The sequence below is a fragment of the Falco punctatus genome, assembly GCF_963210335.1.
Source record: "Falco punctatus genome assembly, chromosome: 11".
Taxonomy (NCBI): domain Eukaryota; kingdom Metazoa; phylum Chordata; class Aves; order Falconiformes; family Falconidae; genus Falco; species Falco punctatus.
Window position 1 is genome coordinate 29,759,503 of NC_137591.1, and position 26,166 is coordinate 29,785,668.

Below are 26,166 nucleotides of genomic sequence, written 5' to 3' on the forward strand. Positions count from 1 at the left end.
GCTGCGCTGCGGACCTTGGCCTTTCTCCCAGGCCCGTACGCTGGCCAGACTGATGCTGGGGAGCTCGTTGGAGGCCAGTCATGTCCCATAGGGTGGTGGCAGGACACGTTGCCTCCTGTGGCCACATGTGAGCAGCTGGACTGCTTCTGGGAGGCACGCACCATGGCAGGTGAAATGGCCCTTCGAAGCGGGGTTGAATTTACAGGGGTGTGCTCTGGTCCCAGGCTGGGAGGTCTGGCGCCTGCCGTGACCTCTCTCTGCGTTACGGGAGGAGTTCACTTACAATCTAGAAACATCTGGTGCTTTTTCTTCTTTTCCCAGCACCATTAAATGTCGAGTTGAAGGGAAACACAATACATCACCTTCTTCATGGGCTGCCATTCAGCCAAGAGTAGCAGAGATTAGCCTTCAATCACACGGGGGCTGGAGCTGAAGGAAACCTTCCCAAAGACACACCGGAGAAACATTTTCATTAGCGGAGGAGAATCTGACAGAGCTGAAGTGCCCCTTCAACCTCAGCTGCCGGACCTCTCCCCTGCCTGGCGTTAACAGGATAAGGAGATGCTAACTGAGGAGCTGGTGCCAGCTGCAACACTTTAAGTGCTGTCTGCATCCAGATGTGAGAAACAGCTGTGACAGCAAAGCTTTTATAGCCTGGTGGGAGTGGCTCTGGTTTTTCTCCTGCCTGTCCATGAGCACTCACTGCTGAAAGCAAGCTGGTGCTCTCCATGCTGTCAGTTGAATGGAGGATGTGGGTGTGCTAGATTTCGAGCCACTTACCTGAATGGGTACCCTAGCCAGAAAAAGATATGCTTGGGTGATGAGATCCATAGGTCCAAGAGGCTCTGCCTCCTGCAATAAGTTTTGCAAATTTAACAGGGCTGCCTCTCTGGTGGTGGAGGCTTTAACTGCTTCGAGGAGAACTGTTCCACAGCCCACTGTAGCAGGCATCTGCTCTTAGTCAGCATCCCTCCAGGGCAGTCTCGATGCCCAGGATTCACTTCTGCTATTGATGCCTCCTTTTCGTGGGAGAAACACACTCTGCACCCCAGCTTGGTGCCTGGCACAGATCTGTCTGTCCGAGTTACTGGGAATTAACCAGTAGCATCCCTGCAGTGGCGTCTGCCATCCCCCACCTCGCCTCCCTGGGGCTGGCAGTGCTCCTGACAGAGGCAGGCTCTGTCTCTTTCACTCACAGCTGAAGGATGCCTTGCCTGGTCCTATCTCCCAGGTTGGAGGGAAATCGTTTTAATTTGTGTGGCACACTCCTTTAGGGGGTGGGGCGGCGGGGGAAAAAAACCCAACAGAAACTGGCCATTCTGGGTATTTTTAGCTCTTTGCAAAAGACCACTAACATCTCTTTCTCTCTCCCTTTTTTTTTTTTTTGTTTTGTTTCGTTTAACTCCCTGAAGACTGTCTGCTCTTTGGGGCTGCCTTCGATACTGCATCATTAGCATCACATCTCTGCAGTGAAGGTAAGCCAGTGCTCAGCACTCCCCAGGACTCTGACTCACAGGGAGACTCATCTCCTCTCCTTGCTCTCTGGGTGCCCAGCCCTCTGAGAAGAGACTCCCTGGCTGGGAGGATGACGGGCTTAGAGATGTTCACACGTCCTGGGATGGGTTTTATCAGGAAAGGAATTTGAGCTTCCTGAGAGGGAGGTGACACAGCCTGGCAGTAGGGCATTGGTTTGGGACACAAAATTGGGTGGCTTCTGGTTTTGGAGCGTTCTCACAGTATGGTACCTCTCATTTCCCCCCTCCTCCCTTTCAGAATTGAAAACAGTCAAAATTAGAGGAAAACCTGGCTCTTGAGCATTTTTCCCCTCCGGTCCCTTCACCTGGCTTGTTTTTCTTGTTCTACAATTTCAGCTGGCTGAGTTTCAGTGCCAGCCTATTGAAAGGAAAGGCACGTGCTAGCTTATGGAGGGAGAGAGACCCGAGACAGGATAAATCTGGAGGCAATGAGATTGGGGGGAGGCAAGTCAGCTGCTCTGACACTTTTATTATGGAGCCAGGCTGCTTGGGAATGAATCTTTGTTGAAGCATGTGTTGCTGGATGACATTTCTACCAGGTCTCGGCAGTAACCTTCGCCAAGCCTCACTGCCCAGCCCTGCATTCGCCTGTTCCTGAGACGAGGGGAGCAATTGTCAGCTGGAAATGCCACAGGCAGCAGGGCTCGATGGTGCTCGATGTACCTCTGATGAGTCTGAAAGCACCTGGACTTTGGCACCGCAAACTCTTCAGGCTTTGGTGACTTCAGCTTACAGATACATATGTTGTTTTGCAAAGGAGGTGTTGGCTTCTGCATGTGTTTCTCATTTCAGAAATGGCAAGGATACAACAGAGACCAAAATGAAATCCTCCTTATTGTCCAGAAGGATGGATAACTGCAAGGAAAGATTATTCCACAGCGCTGGAAAAAGAAGATCTACTTGCTCAGTGACCTGGTGGTGAGGTACTGGCTCTGCTTCATACAGAGGCTGGAAGCCAGGGGAGATTTTGGGTTACAAAGAGGGCTGGGCAGCGTTTGCTGCCCTCCCTGCTCCATTCCTGTATCACTGTCAGCTTAGATTCCATATCAAGAGGGTGATGTTGTGGCTGGCGGCGACAATAGCAGAATGTCACTGGCGGAGGTGAAATCTTTCCCTCCATGAAGGTACTTTTTCCTTTCCCTTCCCCATGGCTTACACCAAGAGCCGCTGGCTCCCAGTGCCAAGCGGGACATGTGCACGTGCTTCTCAAGGGACAGGGTATACTGTCCTGAGCATCACTTTTCTTGCTGCGTCGGCAAGCCGTTCTGTGTCATCGATGCCTCTTTGTGCAGTGACCTGGCACAGAGGGAAACCCCTCGTTACTGTCTGAGATAAACCGGGAGCATTGGGAGCTGCCGTGTCTGCCATCACGGCAGCATTGCACAGAGCGGCCCTTTGCCATGCTGGTGCTCTTGTACCAGCGGGAGGTCTGCCAGGGATGTCCCTTCAGAGCCCCAGGGGCCATCTGTGCTCTTCAGGGGCCAGGCCTGAACTAAGGCAGGGTCCGAGGGGCAGGCAAACGTGCTGATGGTTCCCATTGTCTGCAGGCTGTCTCTCACCTCCTCTGAACAGGAGCTAATCTTGTAGAAGAGCGCCTGTGCCCACACTCTTCCAGCAGCTCCTCTGCCAGCCTGCTGTCCTCAAGGGCTGGTTCAGCAAAGCCTTAGTGCTGTTCTGGGTCCAGCTTTCATTTTCCAGCGGGTTACGGAGGAAAGAATGAAGGTAGCTGCCACTGCCAGGCCATGCTAGAAAACAGAGGCAGGGGAGACAGGCCTCTGTGCACTTAAAGATCCAAGAGCTTAATCTGAATCTGGTTCTATTAGACCTGATCCTGTCTTGCATCTTTTCCAGCTGATGCCTGAGCCTGTCTTTGGCTTGGTGTTTGTTTTTTTTTTCTCCTTTCCCCCTTTTTTCCTCACCTTATGAAAAATGGCTTTGCCATCTGCATCTGTCAGGAGTCCGCTGAGCTGGGTGTACGGCTCAGTGAATATACAAATGTGTGGTTGGATCACGGCCCTCCCTGACAGGCCAGAGATGAATACCAAACGTGCAGGGAGAAGAGTGCGTTCCCTTCCTCTGCTGCTGCCGCCTCTGATGGTTGTTTTTCTTATCCCAAGGAGGCGTAAGAATCGCCTTTGGGAGCAGTGCTTCCTTCTGCTCCTGTTCCGCCTTGCCAAGGATCAGTTCTCTGCCATCCGTCATCAGATGAGTCCTCTCCTTGCTCTCACATCTCAGCTGCTGATGGGAATGCCAGGGAAGGGGTAACTGGTTTACCCTGATTGATTTTTCCTACCACCTTCTTCCCTCTCCCTTTTGCATTCCACCACCTAGGCCGGTTACAAGGCCATCAGCAGGCTGGAGCTTGAGGACACTTGCCTTTGCTTGCTGGTCCAGGTGCTTTTTAAGAGAGATAAGGATGGGGTAGAGGGGAGGGGATTGTTCGGCTTTACCCATGTGGCTTAAAATGTAATTTTGAATGGGAGTGTTCAGCAGTGTCATGCATGACTCCACGTAAGATGTGCTGAGAGCACCCAAGCGCTCCTGCATGCCTGGGCTTCACAGTGGCCCCTTTCCCTGCTGTAGGTGACCAGCGTGGTGGGGCTCTGCAAGGAGGAATGCTCCAGCTGTGAGATCAGCAGTTGCCGTCACTCTGCAGGCTCACTCAGGTACCCAAAGGGAGCTGACAACCTGCCTTGACCCCTGTGGATTTGCTCAGCTCCTCCTGCTTCTTGGATTTCTGCAGTCTGGTACGTGAGCTGCTTCTCTGGCCTTGATGTACTAAGCAGCTTTCAGCCAGGTGGGCTCAGAGGAGCGGGCAAGCAGAAAATGCAATGAGTCTCTCCATGCTCGTGCCACAGCTATCTGGTCAAGGAGGGGAAGTTTCAGGGAGGGCATACCCCTGCTTTGGCAGGAGGAGGTAGCAGGCAGCTTGAGCTGGGCTGGTTTTTTGACAAGCAGATGGATGTTCAGCAGGGGCCCAAGAAAACCCTTTTGCTTCAGGCTAGCTGTGCGCCCTCCAAACCGCAGCATTGTGCTGATGCAAAAAAAAGCATCGCTCCGTTGACGCTCAGCCTGAATTACCTCTTCCGGCACCTGATTCAGGACTCGGCGACTGTCCCCTCCAGCCACCGGCTCCCAGCAGGAGCCCGTTGCGAGCTTGCAACCAGGCAAGGATGCAGCAGGAGCCGGTGAGCAGTGAGGAAGGCGAGTGATAGCAGATTCCTCTGGTGTCTCCACACCGCGGGGCTCTTGGCGAGTGAGCGCTCGGCTGCTTTGAAAGCTCTTAGTGCTCCTGCAGGTGGGAGCCAATTTGTCTGCTTTCCTGCCCAGGTGCCATCTGCTTGTAGGATTGCCTGCACGGTGGATGAGCGCGACGGGGACGGCAAAGGGAAGGGGCTGCTGGGGTGGGAGAGATGAGCGTAAAACTTTGCCTGGGTAACTTCAGCACTTCTGGCTGCCGTTGGGCCCCCTCCCCTGCATCGCGGCGGGGAAATCACAGCCTGTCAATTGCTGTTCCTGGAGCGTGATGGGGAGCTGAGGCACCGCTAATAGCAAGTTATCATTTTAATGCTAATTTCCTACCCTTAGCTCAGGCTGGGGGAGGCTCAGCCTGGGCGAAGGGAAACCGTTAGCAGATGGAGAAGCGGGGGCATGTGTGGGGATTGTTCTGCACCCCCAGAAGGGACTTCCAGCGGTCAGATGGTTAACCACCACTGGGAAAACTGGTAGGCAGGTGCTGAGGTCAGTCACGTGGATATGGGAGGGGAGCAGGGAGAGGGATGCTTTTTTCCAAATTTCTTGTAGGGATTTCTCTAGTGCTTTAGTCTTTGGCTTGAATTTGGTCTTTGCTGCTTGTTGCCAGCCATCAGTCCAGTGTGACCCAGGGGATACTCGGGCGCTGGCTGGGCTGCAGCTGGTGGCGTGGTTGCCCTTTTAACAGAGGAGCCGAGCAGGGGTGGGTTTAGCTACTGCCTTTTTGTGAGGAGCTCCCCAGGTCAGGAGCCTGGACATATGTGCTGGGCAATGGGCTTCAAAGCAGGGTAATTTTGAAGCCATTCTTGAGATACCCAAGAGCAAAAAAAAACAACCTTGCCTTTTTGCCATGGGAACAAGGTCTGCTGCCCCAAGCTGGAGAGCTGGCAGGAGAAACCAGTGGCTGAGTTTGGGGTCACGGAGGAAACTGAACCATTTCCCAGCCCTTCCCAGAGGTGGGAATTCCCACATCCAACCTCCTGGTCAGTCTCCTCTATCCATGCTTAGCAAGTGGAAGAGCCTGTGCTGCTCCCCAGGCTGGTGTAGTTGCCTGGGAGCTTCTGGGGAGTTTGAAGAGAGGTGACTGGTTGCAGTAGGAGTGTGGGGCTTGTTTGGGATTGTGTTGGCAGGAGTCAGGGAGGTTCTTCTACCATTTCTAGACCTGCCTGGACACCTTAGGACTAAAGGGACATGAGCTCAGATGCTGTGCCCGTCTGGGAAGAAACTGGTTGCCTGCTGCTGAGGGACAGCGTTGTTTTAAGGCAAGGGCCCAGTAGTCTCCTGGTCTGTGGCATGACACATCTCCTGAAGACCCACCAGCCTGTGCTGATCTAGACCATTGGCTTCATAATTTCCTATGAAAGGAATATGTGGATTTTAAAAAAACCCTTTCAAGACCATTTTAAAACTCTTTTGGCATCTGGTAGAGCGGCAATGGAGCAACAAAAGCAGCCATGATAAAGGGAAGGAAAACCAGCAACTGGTTAAATGGTGAAGGGATGGGAAGCCAGGAGGGGACCGTCCTGCCAGGAGGACACTAAGGCAAGGCTGTGTTAGCAGAGCAGCATTGCTCGCTGTGGCTACCAACTATCAGATTGTGGGGTGGAGCATGACTCACTTTTTAAAGGAGTTATTTCCATCTGAAAAAATGGCTCCTATCTTTCTTAGAGCCTCTCCCCTGCCTTGAGTGAGGAGAGAGAGGAGAAAGCAAAGGGCTCCTTTTTCTTAGGTGAGGAGAATCAAACAAACTTTCCTGCGAGTAGCTCAGCAAGGAAATCAGTGCCTTACGTTTTGCCAAGAATAATACAGCCAAGTAGTGTGTGTGTGTGGGGGGAATAATATAAATTGTGTTGCTTTTCCCAGTTCAACACTCTGAATAATGAGCCTGCAAGCCAGAGGGAGAGCTCCCGGGAGAGACGCCTGCGTTGCAGAAGGACACAACAGGTGTCTCGGATGGGCCAGTATCTGAAGCGATTTCTCTCTAATTTTCTACATCAGTGAGAACACAGCGCGGTGCCATCAATCATAGTCAACCTCCCCTCGGAAAGCCACCTCCTGCCTCACCGTACTGCAGCGTCCCCTCTCCTCTTCTGCCCCTGGTTGGGGACCACAGGTGTCCTGGCCAGCAGTGCCTGGCAGGCGTCTTCTCTCCCGGGGTGGAGGGTTCTTTTTTGTTGTGTTTGAGCCTGCTTGCGTTTCTGCCGTTCTCCTTCCTCCACCCCTGGCACGTGTTCCTAGCCAGTGCTTTACTTCCAGGCTGTATCTCCCCTGCCTGGAGTCAGAAGAGGCCAAATACCCCTTTTATCCGCAATGAGGAGAAGGTGTGGAGCTGCTTCTCCTGGGAGAAGCACTTCTCTTGCTGGAGGAGTGATGGGGGGTGGTTTTGGTGCCTGTACTGCTCATCTGGGGATGGGTCGGTTGGGCTTTACAGCTCCCCTGAGGCTGCTCCTGCAAGCAGTGACCATCAAGGCATGTTCTGGGATTGCTGGTGCCTGGCTTCTTCACCCCAGCCCCAGCTCTGGGCGTGGAACACCGAAGAGAGCCATCTTTCGTGCTGGACCGGTGGTGCGATGCAGCAGCTCTCGGTCTCTTGGTTTCTCCTTTTGTGAAGTCCTCTGCTCCTTCCAGGCCTGGCCATTTTTCCAGCAGTCCCAGGGGCACCGCTTTGGCAGCAGTACTGGTGGTGGATGTCCTCCTGAGCAAGCCCGGGCCAGATGCACTCTGCAGCTGGCCAGAAGGCTGGCGGGCCATGGATCTGCGCTCGTGGCTTGCTCTTCTACTGGAGCATGGACATAGCTGATGGATTTAATGACTCTTGCTTCTTCATCTCTCATGTGCTAGACTGGGTGCTCTTGTTCAATTGTGGTGGCTCTTGAACTTACCAAAACCTGGCTAACTGATGCCAGCTGTCATGACACAAAAGTGGTTTGCAAGTCCCGTTTCTGGCTCCGTGGGCTCAAGCACCAGCTAGAACCAAGAGCGGTGCTTCTTTCTTGAGCAGAGCCCTAGACAGAAGCATCTTCTGAATAAAGCCATGCGTTGCCACCTGCCTCTCAGCCTCTTAAACTGGCTTCTGAGAGCTGCCAAGGATCCTTGACCTCTCTTTCAGGCACGGTTTCCTGCATGTTTCAACCCTGCTCCGGTGCTGTGGAGCTGTTGCTGTCTTCTGTAATAGCTACTTTGTTTGCTTCCTGATTGCCTGCCCTTTCTGTAACGAGCTGTAATTCATCCTGGTTTATACGGTGCTCGGAGATACCTGGAGCAGGGAAGGTGTACCATTAAACCACCTTCTAGGCTGCTCTCTGGGCCGGGGTTGCTGATCTTCTGGAGATGTAAAACAGGGGGGACAAGGGGGACTGGATTGAAACGGGGAATAATTACCTAGCAGGGTAAAAGGGGCTGACTGGGCTGGAAGCTACTGGGAGCTGACACACAGGTGCAGATGAATGGCTATGGCAGGCAGGCAGGGCGGAGGGATGAAAGTCGATTTTTTAAAGCGTCTGCTTTCCCCTCTTCCTCTGCTTTATAACCTGTTTTTATAGAGACTGTATGAGGAACACATTTTTTTATTAGCAGCTTGGGAGTGGAGAGTAATAAAGATTAATTTTTTTAAATAATTCCTTGCATTATCTTTTAATTTCCTGTGGCAGGGTTTGACTTTTAAATCTCAAACAGAGTGAACTGCTAACGTGCTCATCAGTTTGGAAGCAGCAGCCAAAGGAGCTCGTGACTCAGTGAAGGTGGGAGAGGTCCGAGTTGAGCCTGGAGTCCTGGCCTCTCCGGGGCTGGCCACAGTCCAGCCCCTGGCCAAAAGGATCTGTTCAGGTCTGCAGTGCCGGGCTGGATCTCCATCCCAGGAAAACTTCAGGAGATCTAATCCATACTGCAGCTCATAGTGTCCATCTTGCTTCCTTCTGCTGATGGTAATGATGAAGGTCCCTGGTGGAGGAAGGAGGGAAATGTGATGGTCCTGCTGTGGGCGATGCATCCTTGCTGGCCTCCACCCAGGACAGCGTGTGCTGCTGGGACCTGTGCTGAGCTGCGCGGGGCGGTGGGCCTGGGGGTCCTCCAGACCAGCTGGGATCCTTGGTGGTCTTGCTGGCATTCAGGGGGAGGTGGCGGAGGTATTAGGAAGAAGTAACAAGGGAGCTGCTGAAGGAGAAGGGGGTGAGGTGAGAGAGAAAAGTGACAACACTTGTGACAGAAGAGGGCTCTCTGCCCCCTGCATCAACACTCTCCGTGAGCACAGAAGAACTGATGCTCTGCTGGGCTTTAGTCTACTCAAAGGACTGGCTGACAGTGGAGCTGGGCTACCTTCACCGACCCAGGGGAGCTCTCACATGCCCCGTACCCATAGCCACGGTAGCACTGAATCTGGGCAGAAGTGATGTCCAGCACGCAGACGCCCCAGCCCCTGCTTGCTTTGACCACTGACGACCTTTCCATAGCTTGTTCTTTTTCATATGGCCGTGCTGGCCACTCGAGTTTGCTCTGAACTGGTCTCTCTGGAGAGCAAGTGGTGGAGGCAGAGAGCGGCCGTTACGGAGAGGCAGCCGCTGTGGGCACGAGCGTTTTGGCTCACGCAGGTATGAAAGCAGCTGTAGCTCAAGTGCCTGGTGTGGGCTTTGGGAAGGCAGGGGGGAAGCTGAGTGAAGAGGGGAGCGCAGTGGCAGTATTGAAAAGTGTCCTGAAAAGGCATTTTACTGGATTACATCACTCCTGTGTTGGAATCGGGACTGGGATGAGGGTACTTGGAGATGTCTGGGGATGGGGAAGAGCCAAATGGTGCATGAGGAGCGCTGTGACCCAGACGGCTCCTGGCTCCCTCTGACAGATGCCATCTGGAGCAGGCTTAGTGCGTGCCTGGGCGTCTGTGCTTGTCCTGGTTCTGGCAGCCTTCTGATGGCCAGCTCCGCTGAGCCAGTGTGAGAAGACTGTGCTCCCCCTCCTCAGAGTGCTTCTCTCCATGGTTGGAAGGTCACCTCTGCATCATGGTAGAGGGGTTCCAGGCTTGATCCAGCCTCGCTTCTGCTCTCCCACATCTCCCCTTGCTGGTGGGGAGAGGAGCACACCTCAGCCCACCCCCAGCTGTGAAGGTTGGCTGTCCCGTGCCAGGTCATCTGGGTTTGCTGGCGTTTCGCAGGGCAAAGCTGTCCCTGGTGAGGTCTGGGTCTGTGGGCACAGTGCAGATCTTGGTCTGCTTTTGGAGGCTGTGTGCTGCCTGGCACCAAGCGTCCTGCTCGCAGCAATACGTGTGGTTTGGGTTCTGGGCTCGTATTTTGGCAGCAGGCTGGGATCTTGTCCTGCTGGCCTGGCTTCATCTGACTGGATCCTCTGGTATCCAAGGGAGCGACAGAAAGCTTCGGGGTGTGTGGCTTGTGCATGTTTTGGGTGGGAAAACACATTCCTCAGCGCTCTCTTTGGATTCTCCATTTATTTCATGTCTTGGACAAAGAAAGGACCATGCCCTCTGCCAGGAGAAGATGACAGAAGTGCCTTATGGATGTTCCTGATCTCAGGAGGGAAACTGAGGCACCAAGAGGTGGTTTGATGCCTGTACCACTAGCACCTTGGTCACACCTGCATCCATCCCTCTGTGCACGGCTGCCAGCCCCGGTGTCCCGACATGCTACGAATGAGCACAGCTTCGAGTTGTGTTTCTCGGCCAAAAGAAGCATCATTTGCTAAAGTTATCAGGCATCAGGAAAACCGAGGGGGCAGTTCCTGGTTGTCAATACCTGTCCAAAAGCAGAAACCTCTCCTGTTGTGGTGGGTTCTTTTTTAGCTTCTGAAGTCTCAGAGAAAAATGGAAATAAAAAGCAGCAGGGAGAGAGCTGTTAAAAAGCTTAAAGCTGTCACAAGGCATTGGTTAGTTTATGTGCAGTGAAGTATACAAACAAGTTTTCAGCTTGTTGGTTGGAGCCGAAGAGCGTGTGTGTGGGGGGTTGTGTGATAAATATGTTTTATAGGTCTTTTATGGGATTTTTTAAAATGGCTGTCCCAATAAATTATTTACCAGGGTAATAAAAGATCAAGTAAATTGTTCCAACGGTATCGCTGAGCATCTAAATCCCAAGCTTTTACTGGGGGGGAAGGACCCTCTGAATTCCTGTGGCCTTATAAAAGATGGTCCAGGTGTAGTGCTCCTGGAGGCCGGGTCCCCAGCCAGCCCCAGTACTCAGCGTATCTCCAGGAGGTCCCGGAGGCTTGACACTGCTTTTCAGCCCCTCAGCATCTCCTCCTGGAGATGGATGGCATTTCCCTCCACTCCTGGCTCTCACAGCTGCAAATCTCTTGATAGTCTCTGAATATTTAAGTTTCCAAAAGGTCTCAGAAGCATAATGGTCCTTCCTGGTGTGAAATGGTGGGTAGAAATCACTTAGAAAGCAGCAAGGGGTTTGGAGAATGGCCTGAGCCCCTGCAGCACAGGCTGGAAAGGCTGCCCCGTAGTCCTGCAGGTAATGGGGACCTCCTCCCACCGCAGACGTCTGGATGGGGACGTTTCTCCTTGCTTGGTATCAACCGCTGCGCAAGGGAAGGGCCGGGTTCTGCTCGCTGCTGGCCTGGCCTGCGTGGCAGACAAGCCCAAAATAGTCCTTGCAGAGGTGAAATAAAAAGTTCTGGCGTTCCAGCCGCAGAGTCTATAAATACATCTTTGGGGGCATGGGACCAGGCTTTAAGAAGTTCAGTCGCTCTCCTGCTTCTCCCAAGGGGACAGAGGAAGGAGAAGGCTGGGGGTCCTACTAAGGATCCCTGCCTCAGGACAGGGCAAATGCTTTGGCTGCATCCCAGACTTTTTATAGTAGGCGGAATTAGGTTTAACCCCCGGTAGGGTTTAAAAGACATCCAGTTGTTAATGCGGTGGCTTTTGTAACGACTCTGGCTGAGAAAGATGCATCCCTGTGTGGTAAGCTGGTCATAAATAAATTCAGACAGGATTTTAGAAGCAATTTCTGAGGCTTGAAAGAGATCATTCTGGAGTGGCCTTCAAAAGGAATGGTGGGTGGGAAGGGACAGCCACTGTTTCAAGGTAGCTCTCAATATTCACGGGAAGGATTATTCACTGGGAGCCTTTGCAGAGGGGAGAGTTCTTGGGTATCCAATGTGTTGAAGGGAGACCAGATTGATCTTTGTTTGTGCTGTCTTTAGCTTATGTTAACCCCACGCCTCAAGGTGTCTGCTGGCCTCTGCAGGGTCCAGAGAAGAATCCTTGCCTCCATCCGTGTCTAATTTGGCTCCTGGGTTTGGTGGTGGTCCTGGCTCTCTCCGAGGTGGTGGAGAGAGGCCACATCTGGGGACAGGGAGCAGTTTTCCTGGTCAGCCAACAAGGAGCACAGGGCTTTATTTGGCTTCCTTTGGGTGCCTGCAGGCTTCCTCAGATCTTAGAATTTTCTGAAATAATTCCTCTGCTGTCACAAGGCAATAGGAAACTCATGAAGCCACTGATCTTCCTCATTTGCTTCCCTGCTGTGTTACAGTGGTGGCTTTTGGACTTTCCTTGGGGCGGTCCTGCAGCCTCGGGGCATGGCTGTATCTCCAGCCCCTTTGGTCTAACAGAAGCGCTGGGATGGAGATCCTGGGCAGCTCCTGGATGTCCTGAGCTGTCCTTCTGAGCCGTCCTAAGCCTGGGGAGAGGGCAGGCGGCAAAAAGGGGGCTTGTTCCTCTTATCTGGGAGCTGGGCCAGCAGGAACAGCCCCATAGCATCCTCTCCTTTGACTGGTGGCTACTAAAATTTTGGGGCACGTTGGCTGCACCCTAGAAATATCGGCGCTGGTACCCACCTCTGCAGTGCATCCCCGGTGAGTGGGCTAAGCCGGGCTCAGAGCTCAAAGCCCATGAACCATTAAGGTTCTAGTCTGGGGAAGGTTTAAACTAGAGTTGTGTGTTTTAATGGGTGGTGTTTGCTGGTGTGGTTTGGCTTTTAGGCTGGTGGCTGGGGACTAGGTTTCAGAGCAGGCTTTCCGTTGCAGGGAGCAGAGGCCAGTAAGGCGTCTGATGTTTGGCTTTAAAGAAAAAAGGATACATCTCCTCGTGTCCCTCTTATTAATTGTAAACGTGTCTTGCCAGTTTGGGAATGGATGCCATAAATTTACATGAGGGTTGAGCCAGCATGGGGCAGGCGACAGAAGCCCAGATGATGTGTGTAGGCCAGGCTTAGCGTCTCTTCCCGCTCGCTCCAGACTGTGCAGCACGACTCCAGTGACTTCAGTGGCATTTCCTCCTGGCTTGCCTTCTCCTGATGAGAATTGGACTGCATGTAATTGAAAAGGATGGGGCATCTGCCAGCAGACTGTGAGCCACGTTCCCTTGGCAGCTTGAGATTGTTGGTGGAGGACAGGGGAGACAGGCTGGGGCAGACACCTGCGTCGGGGGGGAGGCGAGCCTCAGCATCACAGGGATCCCAAATCCATCTCCATCTGAAGCTCTCTGGATGCGGCTCCCTGTTGCACAGCGGTTGCCCATGCCCAGAGGGGGACTGATGTCTCCAGCTGCTGTTGCATGAGTAATAATTTGCTTTCATTCGTGATCTCGCCCTCGCTGGCACCAGGACAGAAATGTGAATAACTGCTCCTCTGAGCAGCTTTCCTTTTCTGAACCAAGGACTTGATCTTGAAAAGCATTCTGTGATCTGGCCGGCTGTCGCTGACCCTGGGCTTCGCAGCACCGTATCTCCCTGCCTGAGCATCAGTCAAGAGAAGCTGAGGGAGGTAAAAGGCTCCCGGGGTTTGCGCTGTCCCGAACACTAACGAGAGCGTGGCGTACACAGACGGTACAGCAGGCCTTGGTGTAAGGCCAATGATCAAGATGCGAGGGCATTGTAAATCCGGCACCTACAAAGATGCGGGAAGCAAAGCAGGGCAGGATCTGCATTTCAAAGAGCGTTGTTTCTGTAACAGCACCGCACGGGGAGCAGATGCGCCTGCCTGCCGCCAAGGCAGAGGGATGAAGCTGTTTGAACTACGGTCTCAGGGAGCCCACAACCACCAGCTTCACGTTCAGGGCACGGTTAAAGGAAAGCTTCGTAACCCCGCACTAATTGCATGGTGCTGAGCCTAGGAGGTGGTGCCTGCTGGGCACGGCTCTGCCTAACACGGGCTGCATCAGGTGGAGATGTCTTGAAACCAGGCTTTGCTTTCAAGTGTACAAGGTCCCTCACCACTCGGCTACTAATGCCAGAAACATTTCTGCTGCTGAATTGATGCTGGCCATGCCAGTGCTAGGAGATCCCCTTAGGGAGAGCCAGCTCCTACCTCTAAAAGCCTGCGACCCAGGCAGGAGAGACAGCTGTGGGAGCAGGAGGTGAAAGAAGATCCAGTGGTGATGAAATGGTTTGGTTTTGTCTTCCAGTTGTAGCAGGGATTGAGTCAGAAGCGAGTGAACGGCCAGGGCTCTAGCCTGGGCACGGTCACTGGATGAGGTGGGCCCCCTTCACTGCATGTGGCTTCTTTAAAAAAAACACACGGGGTTGCTTTGGCTGTCAGCTGTGGTGGTTTGCTTTTTTTTTTTTTTTTTTTTTTTTCTTTTTTTTTCCCCTGTTGGTAATTTCTGGAAGGAGAAATTCTAGAAGGTGTGTGGTTTTGGGCAGCATGGCACAATTTCAATTTCTCTGTCTTGGCCAAATCTGTGGGAGATGGAGCATCTCCCCAGTGCCACTGGCTGCCGCTATGCTCCCGGGGCAACTGTTTTGCTGGGGGAAGAGGGAGCATCAGCAAATCCTGATTTCTGAGTGACTCCAGCCTGCCCTGCCTGGCAAGGGGTTGTGACAGGTTCAGTTTGCCGATGTCCCAGGGTGGTGGATGAGCACACCTCTGCATTCCTTGGCAGCCCTGCCGACATCTAGACCCTCCGAGCTGAGACCAGGAGCAGGATCCTGATGCCTGGCTTGCATTGAGACCTTGCATGCCTCAAAGGGGCTGGGAGGAGGGGCAGCTGTAGGGGGAGATGCTTCTAGGAAGCAAAACAAGATAGTGCAAGGTGGTGGCTGGACATAGCAAGGAAGACAGCTTAATGCCCCCCTGGTTCACCAAACTGAGTGGAGAGCAAGGATGGCTTTTATGAATGAAACTGCTCTGTGTTTGTCCAGGTCAGTCACATGTCCTGGTCACCGCTGTGCACTTATTTACATCTCAGAGGGCACCGTCAGGCCAAAATAAAAAAAAAAAAAAAAACAAACAAACAAAAAGAAAGAAGCAAAATCCCATCTGTGCCACTCAAAATGCCTCAGTTCACTCGGGCTGTAGTCCAGAAAAGCACTTAAGCATGCGTGAACACCCCCCCGGGCGGCAGCGTTCGGCGGAGGTTTTGCTGTCCCTGTCAGGAGCCAGGCATCACGGCGAGGAGCCAGGTAGGACCTTGCTCTTGACCCCTGCCTTTGCAGCATCCTCACGAGATGCTCTGCAAGGCAGCCCCTCTTGGCGATTCCTGATCTGATGCGGCTGAGCCTAGGCTGGGAAGTCACTGTGGTTTTACTTTTGTTCCTTAATTGAGTGACCCTGCCAGTGAGAAATGGAAACCTTCCTGGAAACAAGGACTTGCTCCTTCCTGCTGGGATGACTGGAGGCCTGCAGGATGTCACCCTGAGGCAGGACATCTTTTCTCAGACAAACAGGTACTTTGGGGTCGCTGGGATGTAAAAGTGAAGTCCTTTGGCGGCGGGTCTGACCTTAAGCCAGTCTCACTTTCAAGACTGCATCCATGAAGTCTTGCTTCTGGACCAGTGGAGACCTCAAGCCTGGTTGCCAGCACTGGGGTGGCTGTGGGACCTGTGTGAAGCTCTCCTGGGAGCACCAGAGCCCGCCTTTGGGGTTCCCCTCCAGAAACGCCCACATCAGCAGGAGGGTGGTGGGGTGGGATGGGCTTCTCCTACGGCTCAGTGGATTCCTACAGAGAGCAGAAGGATGGTGAGCAGCCCCCCATGGCTGAGACCAGAGCTGGACCCAACACAGAGATCTTAAAGGTCTTTTGCAACCTAAACAAATCTATGATTCTGTGGTCACCACCATTGCCAGGCTGCTCTGGTCTGCTGCGACAGGGCATGTGGCTGAGAACTGCCCCGGCCACCACCACCACCGTGGAGACCTAGTGGATCCTACCTCACGCCGGCTGCCGGCATGCAGGGCATCACATCATCGGCACGCAATTTTGCATTTGCTGTTTTACAAACCTTGGCTGGGTCATTAACGGAGGAAGGAAATAAAAAAGCAAGGGCTCCAAATGGATCCCAGAGGGATTCCCTGTAGCAATTAGCTTTATACTTGAAAACATATTTCCAATCTTTACTGCCTACTCTCTGTATTTGAAATAATTTTCTACCCAATAAACCTTAGTAGCCCCCAAACATAATTTTAGCGATGCATTAATTAACGACAAGGCGACCCAATGGTTCAAAAGCTGAGCAAAACCCAACGCATATATCAGGCAGCGAGGCAGTATTTTTGGGATGCTTCCTGGGGCACCGCGCGATGCAAGTGCTTTATGTAGGACGTCACCTAAGGCTTGGCTGGCCGGAGCAGAGGGCTGTCTGGGATCTCAGCTGCTGGCAGGCACCTTCCACATGGGATAACCGCGCTGGATTTTGGGATGTACTTCTTTCTCTTGCAGAGCTCTTGTCTGTTTTGCAGTCCCTCGTAAAGAATGATTTTGGATATCTCTTAGGCTTGGGAAGGTCTCTAAACCTGACCCCCCCCACCCCCCGCCCAGCCCTTAATGTTCCTGGTGCCTTGTGGCTGGGAGTTTCAGGGGTTAGACACGGGCAATATATCCTTTGCGCTGCTGTGCAATCGCCCGCCTTCCCTTTGCTTTGATTCACGTCCCCGTGGGTGCATTAACCAGCAGGGCTAGCTGGAAATCCCTGGTGACTCCCTACCCACAGCTCCCCTGGCAGTAATTCATGCCGGAGGGAAGCACAAGCCTTGCGTGCCCGGTTGCTTCTGAGGTGCAAGCCACTTGGTCAGAGCCTGTGACAGCTCCTGGGCTGGGGAAGGCATCAGGCCAAGGGGGAATATGGACTCAGCGTGCTGTGCAGAGCTGGTGCATGTAGAGCTAGGCTCCCCCGAGCCCAGTTAACCCAGTCCCAGGTCCCTCTGGGACCCGCTCCCATCCAGCTTCTGCAGAATGTGGGCGTGAGGAGGTTGGGTCTGCTCATCGCAGGGCTTTACACCCACAGGTCTGGAGCCGGCTGTGGGCTGGTGGAGGATGATGCACTGGTGTGATGCCTTCATCGGGTCTCAGCTGGCCACCGGGGAGATGGCCAGCTACTAGACCACAGTGACCATGACGGTGGGGACCCTGCTTGGCCACCAGCATTGTGGAGGCCACAGTGGAGGCACCGGGAGCACCGATCCGGTGCCGCCCAGTCTCTGTATGCAGGGTAAGCTTGTAATCTCCTGCTTAAAAGATGGGAGGTAGCATTACAAGGCGCTGCCTCTGCCGGGGTTTTCAGCTATCGTGGGCTCATCCCGCTTTATCTGTTGCATGTGAAATATCCCATGTAAAGCTACACAAAGCTGCAAAGCTACCGTAATCCTTCCTAAAGCCACCCTGCCCTTCTGTGCGAATATTATATTAGATGATATGCTTATTAAACTCGCTCAGCAGAAGTTTTACTTCCAGCCGGTGGTGATAGTCTTGAAATGCCATTAAGGTAATAATTATATCACGTTGTCCTTGATCCAGATCTTGGCTGGTAATTGTTCACGCCTGCTGCCAGCTATTTGGGTAATAGTAGGTGCAAGGGGAGGGTGGTGGCATAGCAGGTGGTGTGATCAACTGGCACCTTGGGTGGCAAGCTGGGTAATGTGCTGGGGGTGGGAGACCTGTGCTGGCTCCTTGGGGACGTTTTGTCACTGCTCTTTGCTGTTACGCTAGTCCCGGTCGGAGCATTGTTCCCAGGCCACCTCAGAGCTCCTCTAGCTTCTCCACTAGAATGATCTGGAACAGGGGGAGAAGGCATAGGGCTGTGTGGAGGTGGGACCTGGGACACCTCTCTGGCTCTCACGCTCTGGTGGAGGACCACTCCTGCCCACAAATGAATCAGTGCCTCTGGCTGGGGTTGGGTGATGGATGGCAGGTTCCCCGTCCTGCCCTCACACTTCTGGGTTGTCCCCATGCCCTGGAGATTATGATGGTGCAATTTAATACCTTCATAAAGTACTACATAAAGTTCTGCTGCCAGACTATGATGAACTTCATGAAACTTCATGCTCAGAGGAGGAGAAAGGGAAGGCAGGTCTTTGAAATGAGACTGCTGTGACTCATTCTTAATATTGATCTGGGTCCCTCTGGTTTGCCCAGTGTATGAAAAGCAGCTGGTTGGCCAAACCCCTGTGCTGGAGGTAAGAGACAGAGCCATGGATGCCTCTTTGCTCCTGGCTCCGCTCAGATGGAAGGCTGGATTAACTTCAGTCATTCCTATGAAGTTTGTATGTTGTATAGAACTTATTTGTGTCAATTCCATGTAAATCCTTGGGGAGGTGTGTGTGTGTGTGTGGTGGAATGATGCAATTTAAAATTTAGCAAAATTGCCATAGGTGATTATTTTGTGAGTCAAGTGAACTCTATTTATCCTCCAGTCAGATGTAAGCCCGCTGCCTATCATTCATCCCGCCCCGCTCTGCCGCAGCCCTACTGAGATGATCTGTTTATCTGTAAGCCCCGTGAGCCCAGAGCGCGTTGGTTCCTGGGTTATAATTGGATTTAGGAGAGATGAAAGCTTCCCCTCACTTTGGTGGTATCAAGTAAGAGCAGAGCACAACCTGACATCCTGGTCCAATGGGATTTGTAAGGCTAAAGAATCCAAAGACCTGTTGAGGTGTCTCCCTGGACTGCAATGGCCCTTCTACCAAAGAAATCGGTTCCGATTTTGCATGAAATGAGATTGCTCGGAGTGACTTGGGTTGCCAGCCCCAGCCGGAGCAGGAGGCATCCTCCTTGCTCAGGGAGATACCAGGGAGCCTGCCAGGCTGCTGGGTAGCTTGGAGAGGGATCCCGCCTCTCCTTGAACACACGTGGAGTGGAGGAAGCTGTGTGGTAGAGCCCTGGTGCTTTGCAGAGGAGGTTGGGGCTCTTCAGTGTTAAGAAGGAGCCCCAGGAGGACATGGCAACCCAACCTGGCTGTACCCCTCCTTTCAAAGATGGGATTGGAGTCTTTTCCCAGAAGCTTGTTCAGAGCAGCGCTCCAGCAAGGCTGGGTCCTGCTTCTGTGCTGTCTCGGAGCTGATGTCAGAGCATGGACGTGATCCCAACCACTATAAAGTCAATAAAGATCCTAGTCTCCTTGCTCGGAACTGGATCAGGAAATGAGATGCTGACCAGGGGGTTTATTGCCCCTTTTGAGAGGGTAAACCAGGAGTGACGACAACCCAGGAGAATTCCTTATGGCTGCGGGAGGAGGTAGCACTTCATTCCAGAGGTCAGTGTGAAATGCTGCACACCTGTTAGCTGGTAGGAGCCTCTCTAGTCTGTGGCAGAAGAAAATGAGCTAGTAATCAGTTCCCAAAGGCAGCTGGCTGGGTGGCCACTGAGATCATTTAGAGGGCAGCTAGACCACCTTCCAGGTCCTCAAGCCTCTCTAGCACTGGTGGCTACGCAGCAGGTAAGGATGTCTAACCCCGTTGGCAAGGCCAGGTGGAAATGGTGGCACGTGTCTCTAGAAACCTCTAGATGTGCCCCAGCTCAGCCAAAAGAATTAGGTTTGGGATCTTCCTGCCTTTGCCGATGTGTCCTCCTGCCTCCAAGGCTGAGCCATCGGCTGAAGGCGATTACACAGAGGGGAACAGATGGACGTGCCACGGCCCCGCACTCCAGTGTTGGCCATCCCGTCCCCTGAGTTCAGCTTCCCACCTCTCTGAACCTCTGGAGAGCAAGGAGCAAGCTGCTGGCGGGCATCTGCCATCAGTCCTGGGTGCGGGAGGATCAGCTGGCGTAGCATGACACTGATGTAAATTTAAATCCTTCTTTTGCTCTCTCTGCTAGCAGCCCTGTATTTTCAGGAAGAAAGAGAATGGGAAACAACTTTTTTAATGAAGTAGAGCATTTAAATTCTCTTTATATTTAGTCCTATCTGGAGCTCTTTACCCAAATGAAGCAGAAAGCATTTACAGCTGTATTTTCCATCACACCAACCAAGGAATATATTCATTTGCAGTAACATGGCACTCAATGAAGTGGAAAATAAGCTCCCAAAATTGCTCTTGCTATGAAACGGTCTCAATGACTAGGAAAAGCCTGTCTGGATTCCACTGACCAGTCACTTCAGTTATGATAAAAATTAATTTGGTCAGACACCTGAGCTGGGGCAGAGTAGATGCTTGGCCCTGAGATAGCTTTGTCGGGGATCAGGCTTGGGGTGCCTCCTCCACCGCAGCTCCTGCCACCCCTGCTTTTGGCTTTGCTTGCCCAGGAGACCTGGCTGAGACACCAGTGCCAGGGCTGGCCATCGGCGGCACACGGATGCACGGCAGCTGATGCTCCATGCGTCCTGCTCCACATCTGCCACATGGCCGTCGGAGGGGACCGTGCCAGCACTGTGGCAGGGCTGGCCCAAGGCTGGTGGCAGCATCGACGCCCGTGGCCACCACGCACAGGCCAGACGTACAGGATTCCCCGTGAGCGGCAGGCTACGAGCAGAGCAGATGTAAATGGGTTCCTCCTTCCCTCTGCAGCGACCCGAGGAGGACGTGAGCGGAGTGTTAAGCGGGTACCAACTGAACACCAGCGGAGAGTTCTGCTAATTGCTTGTGATGTCTCGTCCAACTCCATCGGCACAAGCAACAATTGCTACTGGAAATGCAATTAATAATTAAGCACTCAATGCTGGCAGGTGTCAGCAGGAATCCGCGGGGCCTGGCATCCCCCGCGCTGACACCTCCCTCCGCCTGCATGGGAGCAGGCAGCGCCGGGCAGGATGCAGCCCTTTGCTGCCTGGATCAATACTGGGTAGGACGCTGATTTATGCCTTGAAGAAATAACTTGCTGGTGGTACTTCCACAGCGTGGACCATGGCTGCCTGCTGGTGGGGCTTTGGGCAGGGGGACGGGGGCCCAGCACCGCCTGCCCAGCCATTGGGACTGGTGCACAGTCCCCATCAGCATTGCAGTGGTGCTTTCCCAGCTCAATCAATCCCTGCCAGGGATGTTCTGCAGGTGTTTTCCATTCTCGCTGTACAGACGGAGTGACTTTGGGTGGAAACGGCTCGGCAGTGCTTCTCTACAGTGTCAAAGACTGGGAGTGTGTCCCCACCAGGGAGGGTGCAGCCACCACAGGGGTGACCAGGGTGTCTGGGCAGCAGCTGGCTCAACGGTGATGCTCTGTCATCAGAAAAGGAGGGCGCTGGCTCTGTCTCTGGCCGGTGTGTCCTCCAGCCAGGGACCGTGGCACTCAGTGGAGCCATCCCAGCCCTGGCTAGCAGAAAGCAGCACCCTGATGCATTGAAATGTCTTGCTGAGATGTCCTGGCTTACTGCACCCTTGGGGCCCCCCTGCACCCCCACTTGCAGGCACAGCCAGCATCGCTTTCATTTGCAGCTCTGGCTGCTGCTTGTGATGACTTACAGCCTTCTTCAAGCTGGCGTTTGTTTTTAATTACATTTTGCCTCTGAAGATGGGCTGCTTTGCTGGTTTGGTTTTCCACCCACCCCCCCGCTCTTGTTTTTCTTCTCCCTTTTAAAGACCAACAGAGTTTAGGCTCTTTGAGAAATAGCTTCAGCTTTTAGGAAGGTGCAGAGCCTCTTCCCTGGGTAGCAAAGTGTTGATTTCCTACCACAGGGTTGAGTGATGGTGATTCCCTTATTAAACTGCACTTAGAGGCTGTGACTGTCAGGCAGGGACGGAGAGCTTCTCCGATAAGTTGGAGCTATTCATTATTAAATTATCTCCATTCACTTGAACATCTCATTTTCATTGAATTAGATGAAAAGTGCTCTAAGGCAGCTGCTGCGGCTGCTTGGAGGCTGCCAGGAGCAGCCTGCAAATATCACTGCTGGCCTTTCCTCCTGCGCTGGCTGCATTTGACCCTTTCCAAGGGGTGGATGGACCTTGCAGCTGGTGTAGATCTGCTAGAGGTAGCTGGGGAGTCGCACCAGCTGACGGCCTGACCTTGGAGACCCGGACTCACCACTCTGAGAGCTGCAGCTGCGGGGGATCAGCCTCACTGGGGAATGAGGTAGTGTGGCCCCAGGGCTGATCTCTGCCAGCTTGGGAAGGGTGACCAAGGGGCCTGTCCCCAGTAACTGGGGCTGGTGTCACTGCTGGGGGGGTCTGCCCTAGTATTGCAAAGGTTGTATGTCCTGTTGTGGGGGGCTGCGACTAGGCTGGGCTGAGTTACGCTTTAAGCTTGGCTTAAAGGACCCGCCAGGGCATCTGAGCTCGCCTGAGGTGCCCATGGAGCTGTGCTGGTGGCACAGCAAGAAGCAGGCAAGGAGCACAGGGTTGGCAGCAGGGACCTGGGCATGAAGTGCAGGCAGCAGCGTGCTGGCTTTGCCTGCGCCTAAGGGAAGAGATAGTGCATGGCGTGGGGGTTCATCACCTCCGTCACAGCAAAATGGATGCAGGAGCTGCCTGAGGCTGAGCAGGTCTCAGCCTGTCTAGAGGGGCTGCCTCTTGGTGGCAGGTTGTCCAGTCATCTTACCAACAGCAACAACCCCGTCCTTTGCAAACCCAAGAGCTTTCTAATCCCACCACCACTCTTTCCCCACTTTCACCCCTTTTTGTCACTCCCTTTCTTGGGCAGCGTGATCACAGTCCGGGCATAAGGGCATGGCTCGCACCTAAACGTGAAACCAGCCAGACTCTGGATGCTCTGGAGAAACACCGGTGCTGGCACCGGCTCCCTGCCTGCCTGTCCCTGCAGATGGCTTTACCCCTGCTCCTGCTGCCCCCTCCCTGCCTGGGCAGCAGCACGTCCCCCCTCAGGGCAGCCATCGGCTGCATCAGGCCCAGCTTTAGCCCTCAATTGCAGATGAGCTGGTTTGAGTCCTGGTGGTTATTTTTGTGGGAGGATGCCATCTGGCTGCCTGATCTCTCCGCTTTCACCTTGGCATGAGTAGCTGGCACCCAGCCCCATCGCTCGGCACCAAGCCAGGGGGCTGCTGTCTGAGCTTGCCAGCCTGCAGCTCTTCAAGGGGTTTTGTGAAGCCTGGGCCGGTTTAAAGCTGCCCTCTAGGAATGGGAGACTTTTGTCTCGAGGCAAAAGACCTTGGACATGGCACACTGTGCCCAAGCATCGTTGATCTCTGTCCCAGTCGTATGCAAAGCTGCATCTTTCCCTAGGAGAGCTCAGAAGTAGGACATCTGGCTGCTGCTGTCCCCAACATCACAGGAGCAGGCAGCATCCCTCTCACCTATGGCAGCCTCCAACCTCACCGCTCGGGGAAAATCCCTTTGCTTTGCTGCCCTGGGCCCCGTCAAGCCCTTTGCACCCCCTACCCACAGCTACCATCTTCTTCCCGGCGAGGAGCCACTGGCCCCTTGGACCAGCTCCTCAACAACTGTTGCTTTTCCTCGCCAGTAAATCTCACCCGAAGAAGCCGCTTTGATCAATGCACTTGGATTTCAGCCTTCAGCCTTGATCAAGGCAGGGGGAGGGACGAGAGCGAGTACTCCCAGGCTCTTTGGGGACAGTCTAGAAAACGAAGCTCATTCTCCAAGAAAAACCTGCTTCAAAGTAAGAGGCGGTGCTGTCAGAATAAGAGTGAACCAGGCAGGCAGAGGAGGAGAAGGAGGAGGAGGAGGAAGGCTACTGGGTTGGGGTTGGCAGGGCCCCAGCTGGGCTAGGCCAGGTGTGGGTCCAGTGGTGATGGTGGCATTGCTGTGGGGCTGGAGCTGCTGCTGGGTGAGGGCAGGAAACCATAGCTTGGGAGGTGCAATGGGGAGGGGGGCCCTACACCTCCCCCCCCCATGCTTGATTCTGCTGAAAACCTGGTTTTCTTTATGCCTGAGCTTTGTGGCTCTCCCACCTTCCCCAGCCCTGGGGTCCTGGTGTTGAGAAAGTTTTCTGAACTGAGAAGGGGCTGTGTTTGCTTCCTGGGGTCACTGGTTTCCTCCCAGTCTTCAACTGGTGCTGGGAGGTTGGGTGTTACAGACCTGAGGACAGCTCTGGGATGGGAGCAGAGAGGAAAATGACATCTTGTTGTTTCTCCTTGCCAGCCACTGTCTGACCGTCTCAGCCGTAAAAGCTCTTCGCTTTGGATGAAGGGATGCGTAGACACCGCTCTAGGTTTGATCAGATCAGCGCTTCTGACTAATGGTAATTAATGGCCGGGAGGAGACCTCCGGGAGCTTGGCGCTCCTTTTCCCCCTGGGGTGCATGCGGGAGTCCTGCATCAGCAGCTCCAGCAGGAACCCCTCCCCTGCGGGCTGCATTGCCTGGGAGGGGAGAGGTGCAGAACCTGGGGGTCCCTGTGAACAGGGGAAATCACCCTCCAGCACTGACCTTCCCCACTCCGGCAATCCTCCCTTCCTGCTCCCGCTCCCCCTTCTCCTGCTGCTTTCCTCAGGTGCGCACACATGCACCTCTCGCCTTTCCTTTCGGCTACACGTGGTAGGCAGGAAAAGCAGCCAGCCAGATGTGTTTTTCATAGCTCCCAAGCCAGGCATAACTAAACATTTACATTTATTACCAATTAGAGGGGAAACAGACTGTAGTTTTATGTACTGTATGTGTCTGGATATAATTCAGTTTGTGACCTTACTTATGCTCCCCCCGCCCCACCCCAGCAACTAAATCTCTCTTGGTTAGGAGCAAACCCCTGGAAAGCAGCCGTGGCACCGGATCCCATCCCAACATCCCATCTCCCTGCGATTAGGAGATGACGTGGGGGCTGTAGCAGCTCCTGGCACTTGGTGGGCGCTGGCCACTTTGCAAGCAGCTGCAGAAAGCCTGTGCGGGGGTTTGCTCCTGGATGATGCCGAGCATGCCCACCCAGGGGCAGGGAGTGCCATGGTGCCGGCTTCCAGCAGGAGCCGTGTCCATCAGCCCATTACGGATTTGCACTCCGTGCTGCTGTCAGTTCACGGCTGGCCAGCGCCTGAAGCCCGCGGCTCCTGAGCCAACGTCACAGCAGCTTTTTAGCGATGTTTGAGCCGACAGCAAAACCCAAATAAATCCATAACCAGGCTTCAGGCCTCGCTGAGAGCAGAAGAGGTGGAATAAAAAGTGCATGGTGGTGGTGGTGCTGGCCCAAGCTGTTACCAGCATGGTCACGAAGGGGCTGATGTCCAAACGAAGACCGGGCACTGCCTGGCGATGGTGTGGCCCCAGGGTGGTCACCACGGAGCGGTGCCATTGCACTGCTGCTTGCTCATCTCTGCGAGGCCAGCAGCTCACCCAGCGCTGCCTGAAGCCTCAGGAGCTCAGGACAGCATGTGACCAGCTAGCCTTGGACCAATGGAGGGACTCCCAGTCATGTGGGGATGAGGACTTACTGGTTCTCTGGGGAGACTGGGGTTGCTACACTGGTTCACTAGCTCTCGATCCTGCCTCTGGGCAATGGTTAAAATGCAAAGAAAAAAAATCTCTGTCCCCTTCTTCAGGCCACCATCCACTTGACAGGAGAAGAAGGGAGAAATGTGCGGTGAGAGCAGGGCACGTTGGACAATGGTGTTCTTTAAACAAGGTTGTCCCACATCCACCCTGATACTGGGAACGTGCCCACCCCATGCCACCCCCGCAGCAGCCCAGCTGGGATGCAGGATGCTGCAGCCACTGACTGACCCTGCTCAGCCTGCCCGTGCCTCCCTCACCCTCCCCTCAGCTCCTGGCAGGTACCACAGCCATCAAGCCAAGCTGCAACATCCTGATGCCTTCCTTGCTCCTGCTTTTTTCCCAGAGGGTGCCCTGAACTCTCTGGCAATCGTGTCTGAAGCTCACCTCTGGCTGTGCTGCTTGGATCGCTGCACCCACCTCTGCTGTTGCTCAGGCAACAACCTCTGGGTTGGATGCAGGTTTTTATTTCCCTCCTCCCTCCAGGATGCTGCTGCTGGGGAAGCAGCCCAGATGTGGAGGGGAAGCCACAGGCGATGCCACACAGTGGCTGCGCGCATCCCTCCAGCTGCTGCTGGGAACACCAGGGGGGATTTATTCCATTGTGGCGGGGCTTTAGAAATACAATATTTTATTAGAACCCTATTAAGCTGTTCAAACAGGTGATTAAGAGAAGGGTGATGTTGTGGCACAGGGTGGCAGCAGATGCAAATGGAAGCAAGGTGGGGGCGGATTTCCAACCTGAGCAGGGAGAGACATGGCCTGGCATGGCCGGAGGGCCAAGGCCAGCCCTGTGAGGCCAAGGCAAGGAAGAAGAACAGCTGAGAGGCTGGAGGCAGGTATGATGGGCTGCAGTATTTAGGCAGAGCTATTGGAGAGTGGAAGGGATCAGCCCTGATG

At 53.8% G+C, this 26,166-nt stretch overlaps 1 protein-coding gene and 1 long non-coding RNA gene across 4 annotated transcripts in view; one reads left to right on the forward strand and one right to left on the reverse strand.

Moving 5' to 3' along the window:
- LOC308071703 overlaps positions 1-26,166 on the forward strand; it is a 68,732-nt gene that overhangs the window by 35,113 nt on the left and 7,453 nt on the right. For both annotated transcript variants that reach the window (XR_013931276.1, XR_013931277.1), the window contains exon 2: positions 1-26,166. This exon is cut by the window's right edge. This is a non-coding gene — a long non-coding RNA (uncharacterized lncRNA).
- Positions 17,948-26,166, reverse strand: part of BRINP2 (BMP/retinoic acid inducible neural specific 2) — a 28,009-nt gene continuing 19,790 nt past the window's right edge. For both annotated transcript variants that reach the window (XM_080407517.1, XM_080407516.1), the window contains exon 8: positions 17,948-26,166. This exon is cut by the window's right edge and continues 7,796 nt beyond it. The gene's annotated coding sequence lies outside the window, so the exon portion shown is untranslated.